The following is a 13,224-nucleotide window of genomic DNA, read 5'->3' as shown; positions in this document are numbered from 1 at the left end:
AATTCCTAAACCTTTACATCTACTAATTATGAGCTTAAATATATACATATATATATATATATATATATATGAGTTTTCCTTTGCAAAGATACTCCTTTAACCTGAAGAACATTTCTCTTTCCCTGAAGTATTCTTAACCTCCTTTTTAACAGGCCAAGGAAGCTATTCACTGTGTCTCCTCTCATCAAAAGGGTGCTCCACCACCTACAGCAGCAGCAGAGTCCTTTCCTGACCTTTCCTTGTTTGGATTTACCTTCAGGAGAAGCCCAGAAAAGTACACAGTATTGCAGATAAATCCCAGCGGTGATTCAATCAGAGGCATTCATCCTCCCTTCTCTAGCCTGATGGTGCTTCCCCGCGCTGTCACTCATGCATTTCTAATATTTCTGCTGAGGTCAGGAACCAAATTACTCAATTGTCCTCAGGACCGATCTCCTATAAGCCAGACACCACTGCACACCGCACACGAAGCTGTCAGCTCTTCTTTAGCAAGTTCCTCATGCACTTTCCACTCTCCCATTAATCCCTGTCCTCATTAATAATTTCCTGCAAGGCACTGTGTCAGGCACCTTACTGGAGCATGGAGAGATCTACAGCATTTCCTCTGTCCAGCACCTAACATGAGATGAGCCTGACATCTCCTGTACTGCATTTCATATAGTTTTCTATTTAGCTCTGTGTTTTCAATGACTCTCCCTCCAAATTTGTTCTAAAGCCTTGTATACTCTGGGGGCTGGACTAATGTGCCTGAGGTTGCTCAGATCACTTTTGTTTCCAGTTGTCAAATGGGGTGAAATCTGGGGAAGAGCTTGAGTCAATGATAATAACATCTAGAGCCAGGTATTCTCTGCTGTGCCCACGCCACGGTTCAGGGAAGCTGGGGAGTCCCCGGACAGGCAGCTGTGTGGGCAGGGAGGAGCAGGGAAAGGGCTGTATTTGGGTCACACCAATCCACTGTCCTTCGCATCACGGCTGTGACAGTGGCCAAGAGCAGATGCCTGGAGACTGATCACAAGGACAGGGAGGCATCCAGTCCTACTTCTCTTGTGTTCAGGGGGAAGAAAATCCTGACTCAGAAGTAATGTCTTCATTCTGGGGCTTACCCACCCGTAATAACCTTGTCCTCAGTTAATTTGCCTAATCACCTTTTGAAACCACTTACATTACAGTCCATGGATGACATCTGTGCTGGGAGGGGAATCTGGTGGAAGTCACAACACGCTTGGGTGCGGCAAGCAGCTCAGCTAAGGAAGGGCTGGTTTTGCCCAGACACAGAGTCTAGTCCGTAGTGTGACTTGAACTGGCAGGATCCCTCTGAGCTAATCTTTAGTCAAGGAGAACAAACTCACTGACAGCAAGGCTGGGCCGGGATACAGAAATGCTCCAGGCAGATTTCCTGGAAAACAGAGGAGGGTTGTGGTGTGAAGGCTGAAAAGGAGCTTTCACACGGTGCTGGTGACGCTTACGAGCAGGACCTGCTTTCTGATACCATCTACAGAGCTCAGCACGGCTGCTGGTGCAGCTGGGGTAGGTGCTGTGCTGAATTTGCAGTAAGAAACTATTGTTGGTTGAGGGCGCTGCAATACAAACACCTTCTGTCTTCAGAAATGCTGCTCAGTCCCACGAGCCCAAGTTATTCAGTTTTTTCTAGCAGGGTCCTCCTGTCACTCAGGGAAATGGCTACCCATGAGTAGGTTGGAGGGCCAGAGGAATTCTCAAAGTCCTTGCATGCTCCTCATCTTAGCTTCCTTTCCTTAATGTTGATGAAAACACCCTCCCTTGACCCTCCTTGCTTGCAGCACAGTGCGATGAACTCCTCAGTCCTTGAGAAATTCTCTGATGGCCAGTATTGATGAGTCTTGGAAAAGAAAAGGGAAAAAGAGGTTGGATGTGTTGGGGGCAGTCAGGTCTCGGCACTGCCTCTCAGCTGCCTCATCCCTGCCAAGATGCCTACAGGGGAGTGGAGAGAGGACCTGGGAGAATGTGGATCACCTCTGCCCTGGTGCGATGCTCAGCCATCCCTCTGACACTCCCCCAGCTCCTCTGAGGCTCCCAGCTCCCCCCGCCCTGCTTCCACCCCCAGGGAGGCAACAGGCCGCTGTTCACACTCAAGTGATGCATCCCAGATTGAGGGTGGCAGCGCTGTCACCCCCATGCTGTCACCCTCCCATCCCTGGCAGCCACACAGCTGTGATGGCAAGACCAAGCACCACTGCACTCGGTGTGGGGAGGACTCAGAGGGTCTGGCAGCCTTGGATCAGTGGAAATGGAGTTTGACACCCTTTGGAGATAGAGTTTGACACCCTCTGGGGAGGCCGGAGGGAAGCGGACTGGGGATGGAATGGAACCAGCACATGAGGGGGCTCCTGGGGACTCTCTGGGAGACCCACGACCCGACAGCGTGAGCTCCCAGTGGGCTGCTGGCACCAGAAGTGGACTGTGACATGAGCTAATGGGTGACCTTTCCAAGAGGAGACAGGTTGTCAAGCGCTGGATATGCTCTGAGTTTTGTTGAAGGAGACTCCTGCTTGCTTCTCACTCTTCCATGGATGGTAGAGCCCAAGCCAGTTCCCCAGCAAATTTGGCTACATCCCATCCTGGTCTGGAGCGTTTCCACTCTGGAAATGATAGTGATGGTACCCAAACGGTCCCCCCCAGCCTTGTGCCCCACCAGCAGCAGGGTCAGCACAGCCTGAACGTGGTGGGATTTGTCTGGGTGAAAGACCCATGGCTGAACCCCTTGGCACCCTTGGCCAGTCCCTGGCAGGAGGCTTAGGAGAGGACCGGAGCATCCTCCTGGCTCACAGCCCCCTCTCCTGGCCTCCCGGGACCCTCACCTGCCCCAGAAAATGCACTGGGGTGTTGGTTTCTCCTCTTTATTTTTCCCTCTGCATGCTAAGTCTGGCTGGAAAACAAGAAAAAATAACATTCTCTTCATAAAAATATTCCCCCAAATGAACATTTTCTATCTGGTTCCAGTTTATGTAATATATTCCTTTCTTTTCTTTTTTTTTTTTTTTTTCCTTGCTCTCCATAGGAGACTTTCCTCTGGCTTCTCTATTTGGTTTTGTTTTATTTTAAATGGGAATCCCTTTTAATTAAAGGAAGAGGGGAAAACCCTTCAGTCCCATTCAGCTCAAAGCAAATTGGTCCTTCTCTCTTTTGAGAAGACTCAAGATACAGTTTAGGGTTGGATTCATTTCATGAAGCAATCAGAAAATTCAGAGCAGCAGGATCAGCTCCACACCACATTTTCTCATTTCCCTTTGGCTCCTGTTCCCCAAACTTTCAATCTCCAATTAATTTTTAAAAAAAGTTCCCATCACATGAAAGAGCCAGCTTTTGCCCAAAAACTGAACAAAAGCAAAACACATTGTTGAAAACCTTCCAGCCTGGCACATAAAACATCTCTTCCTCTCCCCAAATCTGCGCTGTTCATGCTGGGTTTCTAGAAACAATGCAAACTGATTGTGGAGTGGGCAATAATAATAACGTGCAACTGGAGCCGCACAGGAATGGCACCGCACGCTCTGCTCACAAGAGCCATTTCCTTCCCCCGCGGCCGATTCCCGCTGCCCGGCGTGGGAGTGCGGTGCTGGGGTGGGATGCGGTGCTATGTGGCATGGTGCAGCCGTGGTTTGCGGTGTGAGGGCTTTGCTGGAATGCCTGGGTGCTGGTGCGGTGGCAGTGTGGGTGCTGGTGCGGTGGCGGTGCGGGTGCTGGTGCGGTGGCGGTGTGGGTGCTGGTGCGGTGGCGGTGCGGGTGCTGGTGCGGTGGTGGTGTGGCTGCTGGTGCGGTGGCGGTGCAGGTGCTGGTGCGGTGGTGGTGTGGCTGCTGGTGCGGTGGCGGTGTGGGTGCTGGTGCAGTGGCAGTGCCGGTGCTGGTGCGGTGGCAGTGTGGGTGCTGGTGCAGTGGCTATGCGGGTACTGGTGCGGTGGTGGTGCGGGTGCTGGTGTGGTGGCGGTGTGGGTGCTGGTGCGGTGGTGGTGCGGGTGCTGGTGTGGTGGCAGTGCCAGTGCTGGTGCGGCGGTGGTGCGGGTGCTGGTGTGGTGGCGGTGTGGGTGCTGGTGCAGTGGCAGTGCCGGTGCTGGTGCGGTGGCGGTGTGGGTGCTGGTGCAGTGGCTATGCGGGTACTGGTGCGGTGGTGGTGCGGGTGCTGGTGTGGTGGCAGTGCCAGTGCTGGTGCGGCGGTGGTGCGGGTGCTGGTGCGGTGGCTGTGCGGGTGCTGGTGCGGTGGCGGTGTGGGTGGTGGTGCGGTAGCAGTGCCGGTGCTGGTGCTGGTGCGGTGGCGGTGCCGATGTGGCTGTACCCTGGCAGCGCCGTGCAAAGCCACCCCACACCCAGCAGCCCCTGAAGCGGGGAGCAGGGGGTGGCAGGGTCAAGTGGAGCACCCGGCATTTGCCTCGCCACAGAAGCCAGACTAATGCATGGCGTTCCTAAGTGCTCTCCGAGGACATTAAGTGTCGGTAATTAATCTTCGGTGCTCAGATAACCTATTATTCAAGTGAGAGAAGCATGCAGCGTGCTGGGTTCAGGGAAGTGGCACCGGCGAGTGGCTGTCGGGAAGCTTGTGTGTTGGCACTGGCAGAGGTTGGTCCCCCGACACCCAGCCGGGATGGTGACAGTTCTGCTGCATCCCTCGGTCCTACCTAGGGATGCATCTCCCAAAAGCATTGTGAGCACGTAGGGGACAGGTGGACAAAGAAAAGGCAATTTTGACCTGGGAGCTGAAGTGAGGCAGAGTTCAGGTTAAAATAACCTGAGGCAGAGCCAGAAGCCAAACTGCCATGTTCCCCCCAGTCCCGGCACTTTGCCGGCTGGATCCACTCCCTGGGCCAGGCGCTGCCGCGGGCTGCATCAAGGATGCAGGCACCAGCCCTCATTAAAAGGCTTTTTTCCATTTTTGTTTTCTCTAATACAACTGACTAAGAGTATTGACATGTCAGAATGTTCTTTTATTATGATCCATTCATGCCATTAATGTAATATCCTCCTCTTGGATTGCTTAGTTATGTATTAATACTGTAAGAAACTCAGCATGTCTTTTAGCTCTTCATTGTCTAAAATGAGTCCCAAACTCCATGTGACAGGATTTTGATGGATGGTCATATTTTTAGCTGTGATCATGACTTGATGCTCTGAAATTAGGGGGATGTTTTAAAAATATTTTACCACATGCATTTATCTTATTTTTCTTAATCTCTGTCTTCCCAGTTATCATTCTGTTTTTATTGTAGAATCATTAGTGCTTGTTATAAGTCTGATGTATGTATATGGCATCATTTATTTGCTGTTCTTAGCTTAACAAGGAACGGGAAAATAAAATATGAATATGGGAAAATGATCAGTGGGTGGTTAACTTTTTTAATAGAGAGCATTTCTAATGAATCGCCTTGCTGAGGCTGCTGGGGCATCATTACGTCCAGCCAGTCTTAGTGGTCTGAAGAAAGATACTGAGGATTCAGGAAAGAGTTATGGGAATGAACCTGAAGAAAACACTGTGCACAGACCAAAGGGATTTGACCTGTTTGATTTATCAAAGACATCAAGAGCTGTAAGATGAAAGTGCCAAATACCCTCACCAGGCAGAAATATTAAAAGGTTTATTAAATCTCACAGAAACGGGACTAAACAAAACCACCACCTGGAAGTTTAGTCTGGAGGCTGCAGGTCAGAAGCTGCCAGTACAGGGTTTTAACAGAGCTCAGACTACGGACTGATCTGGTGTGAGAGGATTTTCCCCGCAAGCCCCAGAGCATGGGGCCAAGGGGGTGTCTGAATCCAGCTGCAGGTAACGAGAACTTGCTCATTACCAGCCCCGCCACACTGAGTTCATCCCCATCTCTGTGCTCGGCTGGGAGCACACGGATGAGTTATTTGCCACTTTATCTAATACGATACTAGTGAAGAGGTGCATTAGCCCAACACAAATTACTGGGCTTGGGAAAAATCTCTGCTTCATGTTGTATGAGTCAACTCTTCATTTAATGGTTTCAGCTGCCCTGAAAAGTGGATGAAATTATGACTGTTCTACTCCCTATTGCAAGGGAGTTTATTGGTGTGAATCCAAGGGGAGTTTCCCTCTGGCTTCGTTGGCAGAAGCGATGGGGAAGCCTTCATCCCCATGCAGGATGAAGAGGGATGAAGAGGAGCTGACTGTGGACGGAGACCTCCCTCAAACCCAAATCACCCATCCCAAAACCAAAATCCCAGCGGTCTCTGCTCCAGGCACAGGCTCCCCAGCTGATGCCTCCCTCTGCCCTCAGCTCCTGCCTTTGCTCATACAAAAGAAAGGCAGAAAGTAGACAAAAATGATAGTGGGGACAGGATCAGTCCAAAACCCGGGGACATGAGGCCACCCCTTCTCCACACTCACTGCTGGGGTTGTGGCAGTGGCCACTCCATTCAGCTGACAACAGGAGCCCTTCTCCTCTAGAAATGTGATGGATGATCCCAATCATATTCTTCCAGCACTGGTTTAATGTAATGTTTTATTAATAGCATTATCAGAGGAAAGCAAACAGCTTATTCTGCAGATGCCATTCCCTTTCTGCTTTTACTTTCCCATGTTCATATACACTCTGATTCCTCGATGCCACGGTATCAGGGGGTCAGGAGGAGCAGGGTGGGGAGAAACAAGCAGATGATTCACTGAGCGGGGCAATAGCTCATTAGTACATTCTCAACAGAATGAACACGATTGCGACTATTTTCTTCACTCATTCTTTATGGATTATTTGGAAGAAACTGCAAATCGCTGGTTTGCTTCCTTGGATATTAAAAGACCACGTGAAAAGATGGGTGGAAATAATCTACAGTTTTGCATTACTGGTTTTAAAAGTCTTTTGTTACATTAGAGTTGTCCCTGGACAGGTGGGCATGGCACCAGCAGGGCTCGGTGCTGCACGGGGCTGCTTGCTCAGGGCCAAACTCTTTTCCTGATCTGTATCCCCCCCAGCCAAGCCTTGCTGCCCACCCTCAAGTCCTCCTTTCTCCCCCAGAGAATATGTTCCTGCTGGCACTGCGCCCCCCACCTCTGCAAAGGAGGCGGAGAAGCAGGATTTCCCTGGGCGCAGGGGGTGTCGGTGGGACGGGCAGCTCCAAGACGTGCGGGAGGCACCCTGCCCAGCTGGCAGGGAAGGGTGACCCAGCGCCAAGCCTGAGCCAGCAGCACACTTAAAAGAAGCACAATGCAACAGAGACCAAAGCATCCTGGTGTCAAACCTCGCCATGTGCCAATACTAAATCCAGTCTTCGGCTTTTACCGCTCTCTGAATTCTCCCTTCATTAGCGGCTATCCATCATCCCTCTGTTTGCTTTTGTATTTGGAAGCCTGTTTGCGTATTTACTTATTCGATTGCTTGTTTTAATAGTAATACAAAGCCCCCTGGGCCAGTGGTGATAAACTCAGCGCACATGAGCTTTCTTTAGTTTGTTATTCCAGTTTTTGCTCCTGGCTCAAACATGGAATTTAAAGTTCTTTTCAATCAAAAGTGCTCTATATTGTGGTTAAATGATTTCTTCCCCCCCCCCCGAGAATCATTAATCAGGCACATGATCTAACATGTCTCCTGCTTTCTCAATATCTTTTGGTGAACTCTTAAAAAAAAAGGGAGGGGAGGGGGTAGAGGAAAGAGAAAGATTAAATGGAGCAGGTGTCACATTTATCTTATTTCCAGTGCAAATACAATCAACAAGTGCCAGGCTAAAATCAGACCCTAAACAAAACCTGCAAAATGTTCTCTAAATAAATGATTCTTGGCTCTCTTCTGTTTGTTTTTAATTTGCAGTCATCCTCCGAGTACTTCTGCCAAGCAGAAACTGCTTCAGGAATGAGCTCATCGGAGCTGACTCTGTGAGGGGATGTTTCTGCTGCCAGGGTACCCTGCAATGCCTTGTCTCCATCCCCTTCCCAAGCCACTGCTCTGCACAGCCCTCATCCCAAAACAGCTCGGCATCTCTTCCTGAAACATAGCTCTGAGGATGCACAAAGCTGAACTTTGCCATTAAAACCTCTACTCAGTGCTGGCTCTCCACCAGTGGAGAGAGGGAGGTATCTCCAGATGCAAATCCTAAAATAGGATTTATTTTAGCATTTATATTTTTTTAATAGGATTTATTTTAGGATTGGGAGCCTCCTCACTCTCCATGCCCACTTTATAAGGTGGCTGTGGCCAGACTGTCCTTTTCAGTGGCTGCTGCCCTGGGTCACACCCTGCTGAAGGGGGTGATATTTGGGCTGGAAGATTAAGAGCAGGCTTAAATACATGGATGCTGTGCCTGGGTGCTGGGACCCGTGGGGGTCTGGTGGTATAGACTGGGGGATGCAGGGAATCCTCTGTGTGTGGGAGGGAGCGTGGTAAATCCCCTCTAGCCTGCTGCTGTAGGAACGTGTGGCTCATCCAGCACGTGGGGCCCAAGGCACGCACCCAGGGCTGGGAGCAGAACGACAGCTCAGGGAATTCTTCTCAGTGCAAGAATCAGTGTGATTGCTTTAGTGCTCATCAGAAACTCCAGATGTACCCCAGAAAAAAGAAAAAAGAAAAAAAGAAAGTTGTTTTCCAATTGAAAATTGGAGATTGTAGCATTTTACAAAATGTTTTTTAGAAAAACCTACAAAAATTTTACAAAAACCTTGTACAAAAATTTTCTACTTTCTATGAAAGGTATAAAGAAAAAGAAATCAAAACCACATTAACAGAAAAGAAAACCATAAAAACTCTTCCTTGAGTCAAAATTTTTTGACTCAGTGCTACAAATTGAAACACCTTTTTCTCCATCTTGGACCACTGCAGTGCCCCATAGGTGTTGCTGTTTGCACCTGATAACCACATTTTCTTCTGTGTGTCCAACTCTCAGGCCAGGCTCTCTCTCCTGTGGCCCGGTGCTCTTTTATATATCTCTCTAATCTATCATAATGCATCATTTGATCTGCTAAAAGCCTTGGCTCTCTCTACAAGGCTTGCCATGCCTCAGCCTTGACCCTTCGTGTCTCCAGCCCCATTTAAAGGGCCCTCAGTTCCCCTTGGAGCTTTGGTGCAGTGCAGCCCCGGGGTCCTGCTGGAGGCTCTGCTGTGGAGGCTGCGATGCCAGGGCCTCCAGCCAGCACCCAGGTGTGCTGTAACCCTGAGCCTGGTCTATCAGCTAAGCAGCTGGATGCCTGATTGTATTTTAAGGAGGTAGTGAGTGGTCGCTGGTAAGCCAAGGCTATGAAGCTGCCACAAAAGTCATGGGGAAATGTGTTTATTTTGCTTCCTTTTTCTTTAAGGAATTGCTAGGGCAGTGTGCGACCCCATACAGCAAAGTGCCGTCTCCCATAGCATGGCACCTTGCCCCCTTGACTGTATTTATTTTAAATAACTCAACCACCCACAATGCAGAGATCTCCTGCACTACCCAGCACTGTCCCCTCTTGCCACAGGGAAAGACATTCACAAAGATAAGTTGCTGGGAAACCTGGGGGGACACACACATTTCTGCTGGGGCCAGCTGGGGACACCTCCACCACCACAGCCGACCGAGGGATGAGCCCTCCCCAGTTTGCCTTGCTGGTGCCGGGTCTGCTGCAGGATGGAGAGGGAGGCCAGGCCATGGGTGGGCATCATCCCCAGCCCGGCCCTTTGTGTCCACGGCAGTGCCTGCAGGATGGGCACTGGCCCCTGCAGTGTCTGTCTGGGAGCAAGAGGATTTCATTTCCAATCCTCAGGAATGTTTTTCCCATCCCCATGGCACAGCCCAGCGACACAGCCCAGTGCAGCCAGGGCCAGCCTCTCAAACCCAGACAGAGCACGGTGAGCTACAGCGGCATTAAAATGATTTCATTCTAGCTGCAGGATATGAAGTGAATTTCCAGAAAGCCTCTCAGAGGAGAAAAACAGTGCCCTCAGACAATACATAACTTCAAAACAACATGCTCCCTGACATGGGCAGAAGAAGCAAGCGTGGTGGCCGGGGCAGCACATCGTTGATGAGCCACAGGAGCTACCTACAGCCAGCGGCAGGATGGAGAGGGCAGGAGGCAGGTGGGCATGGGGCAGCCCAGCTCCCCCTCGCCCAATTTGAATGCTTGCACTGGCACTGGGCTCATGGCACACGCCGAGGGGAAGATCACCTCGGCTGTCCCGGTGCCGCTGCATTACCAGGTGTCCATTGTCTGTGCCAAGCAGCACACGTCTTGGGCATGAGGTTCCAGCTCTGGATGGTGTTGCTAAAACATCAGATTCATTACTGGCCCCTGGCTGCTCTGATGGTGCAAAATAGCCTTAAATACACCTGAAAGGATTGCCCTCCTCTGCTTTGCTTTGCATCAGGTGGAGCAGAGCAGGAGACTGGTCCTGAACTTTCCCTCCTTCCCCATGACACACCGCATCCTGACAACTTTGGCCCCAAAAGAAGCAAAGCCAGGGGCAGTTTTGATGTGAAGGCAAGGCTGGATATAGCAACATAGGATGAATTTCAGGCTTTAGAAAAAACCTTTCCCCCAGCCAAAGCTGAAACACTGGGCTTCCATTTATAATTGCAACATACTGTGTGAATCAATGCAAATAGCCGATCTTGTCGCAGTCACAAGAGGTGGCTTTTGTTCTGCCCCAAGACTGGAAATTTCTGTTAAACTTATTTAACACTTGAAACAACCAGATGTTGCAGGAGACAGAGAACCCAGCTTGTGTGCGAGCCCCAGCCCCTGTGCCGTGAACATCCAGTGCAGCCGCCCTGCAGCAGCTCTGGGTCTCCAGGCTCACCGGGAGCAGCTTGTTCTGTTCAGCGCCAGAGGTCCCGGGGTCAGTCCCATGCTGTTTCCCAGATGGTGGCTGTCACATGTCACTGAGTTACACGGACAGAATGGGGACCAGCCAGGGCTCTGCAAGACTGAGCAAGGGCTCAGAAAGGTTTTTATGCATTTTGTTTTACCAGGTAGAATTCAATCTGGTCATCTCCCCTTCCTCTTTCTCACCGCCCCACTACCTTAACACGCGGGACTGTAATCATTTGTGACAGGGACAATATAGCCAGGCTGCTGCAGATGCTGTCACCAGTGCTGGCCCCCCAGGTGTTGCATTTAAGGTTTAATACCAGCAGAAGCAGCTGCTGCTGTGTTTTATTCATGCACCTTGTCTGGGGATGTAGGTTTTGGCCAAGAGCAGGGGAAAATTAAATGGAAAAAAGTGCCAAAGCCCCAGCACAGCGTGCTCGGCTGTGGCTTTGCAGGCTTCTGGGCAGTAGCCAGGGGATTTCTGGGCTGCCCTTCCCTGGGCTGTAGGGTGGCAGCAGCATGGTTTCCATAACTCTGCTCGCCCCATGCTGTACTTTGCTCCTGTACCACCTTCATTGATTTTAAAATCGCTGCTCCTCCTGGTGAGCCACAGCTAACCCATGGGGACCTGAGCACATCCACAGCACATGGCCCCAGGCCTCCCGGGACCCCTGTGGTGCCCTGGGCTCCAAACACACAATTGGTATTTTGGGGGGGTTGTTTTCAGTGGTAAGTGTCTGATAAAAGGCTGGTGCTGGGCTGCAGCTGGGCACGGTGGGTTATGAAGCACAGGTATGTGCCTCATGCCCCAGGGACATGGTGTGAGGACACGCTGGAGGGTGCAAATCCTGCCTCAGGGGCTGCAGAAGGTGCTCAACTTGGGTTGGTCTGGACCACTGTGCCTCCCAGGAGGACTGTGTGATGTGGGTGGCCCCCAGGCTGAGCCAGGGCTGAGTTCAGCAGTTCAGCAGGGCTGGGGAGCATGGTGGTGGATGATCACCCATCTCATGCTCAAGCCTGCTCCCCATGGTTTTGGGCTGCTACCTTCCCCTGAGGCACCTGCAGGGTGTGGGGACCTGAATTTAGTAGCAGAGAGGATCAAGCTGACAGCAGCTGAGAACATGCAACTCATTCCACTGATGCATGACACAAGGGGAACAGGCAGGGGAAAAGGGCCATTGATGCCCTAAGTGCCTTATTGATTTAGCTGACGCCAGCAGATCTACACAGCCCATAAACTGTGTGATTGCGTTTATAGTTACGTTCTTACTAAGCGAGAGGCAAGGCGGAGATTAATCACATGAAGGAGGAGGAAGAGAAGGAGGGTAACACAGGGACCCTAAATCCTGGGGAGCTAATAAAGGCAAGCAGGGAAGAAACCCCGCTCCAACACCACTGCCATCATCATCATCACCACATCCATTCCATCAGCTGCTGCAGGTCTGGAGGTGCCTGCAGGACTCCCTCCTGAATCCACATTCCTTCCCTTCTCCCTTCCTTTCCATCCTTCTGTCCTTCGATTTATCAACGCAGGTAAAATTGGGCCATCCCATCCTGCTCCAGGAGGGAGCTGAGACCTGGTTCCTTCTCTCTTTACCTTTCCAGGGCTGCAGGGAGCTGTTTAGGTGCAGTGGGAAAGCCCTCAATTTATTCTGACAGCGCTTCCCTGCCCAGCCCTGCCTTTCCTCGCACACCCTCTGCACCAGCTCAGAGATCAGCAGATTTTAAATGCAATTCCTGGGGGGTGATTTGGGGGTATATTTGCTAGATACAGGATACAACCCCCACAAAAGCAGGACATCCCAGCTTTGCCTCCAGCTAGCTGGGTAGATGGTCAGGAAGGGCTCAGCTCTGCTGCAGCCTCCAGCCCTCATTAAAGCTCTCCTGAAGAGGTTGTGTTTCCAAAGCCAAAATGTTCCTTGCAGGGGGAGGGAGAGGACTTAATAGGAGAGGCGGCAGGAAGAAGTAAAGTGGTTTTATTGCAAAGGATGTTAATTGCTTGATGAACTCCTGTCGTTCAGTGTGGCTGGGAAGCAGCCACGTCCCAGAGGACACATTTGTCCCCACACACAGTCTGGGCTGCGGGGGAGATGTCGGGGCGTACGTACACGAGGCCTCTCACCTCCACATCGAAATCCTGTAGTTACCCATGCCAGTCCCTCATGCAAGAGCCAAGGACCTCAGGTTTACTCCTGGTTTACCCTCACACTTTGAGGACTCAGAGGGTAGTTCCTGCGTGTTGGCTGAGCAGTGGCAACCAGAGCTGAGCTCCCCTTTTCTGTGCTACAGCCCCATACGGGCCATGGGAGCACAAACCAACCCTGATTAGGATAACACAAGCAATTCTATTAAGTTCTGGACAATGTGATGCCCTGTTAGATGCAGGGGAGAAAAGAAACCTTAATACACTGGGGGTAACAGGACAAGGAGCTTGGGACGGAGCACACACCTTCTAAAGCTAAATTTGACAG

General features: G+C 50.9%; 1 long non-coding RNA gene across 4 annotated transcripts in view; it reads right to left on the bottom strand.

The window, feature by feature from the left end:
- Nucleotides 1–7,525: 7,525 nt before the first annotated feature.
- Nucleotides 7,526–13,224, bottom strand: part of LOC114016029 (uncharacterized) — a 140,915-nt gene continuing 135,216 nt past the window's right edge. For all 4 annotated transcript variants that reach the window (XR_008733115.1, XR_008733117.1, XR_008733116.1 and 1 more), the window contains one exon: nt 7,526–13,224. This exon is cut by the window's right edge. This is a non-coding gene — a long non-coding RNA (uncharacterized LOC114016029).

This window comes from Falco cherrug, chromosome 1 (assembly GCF_023634085.1).
Source record: "Falco cherrug isolate bFalChe1 chromosome 1, bFalChe1.pri, whole genome shotgun sequence".
Lineage (NCBI taxonomy): Eukaryota > Metazoa > Chordata > Aves > Falconiformes > Falconidae > Falco > Falco cherrug.
Note: the sequence above shows the minus strand (reverse complement) of the source record. Positions and strands in the feature narration are given on the sequence as shown.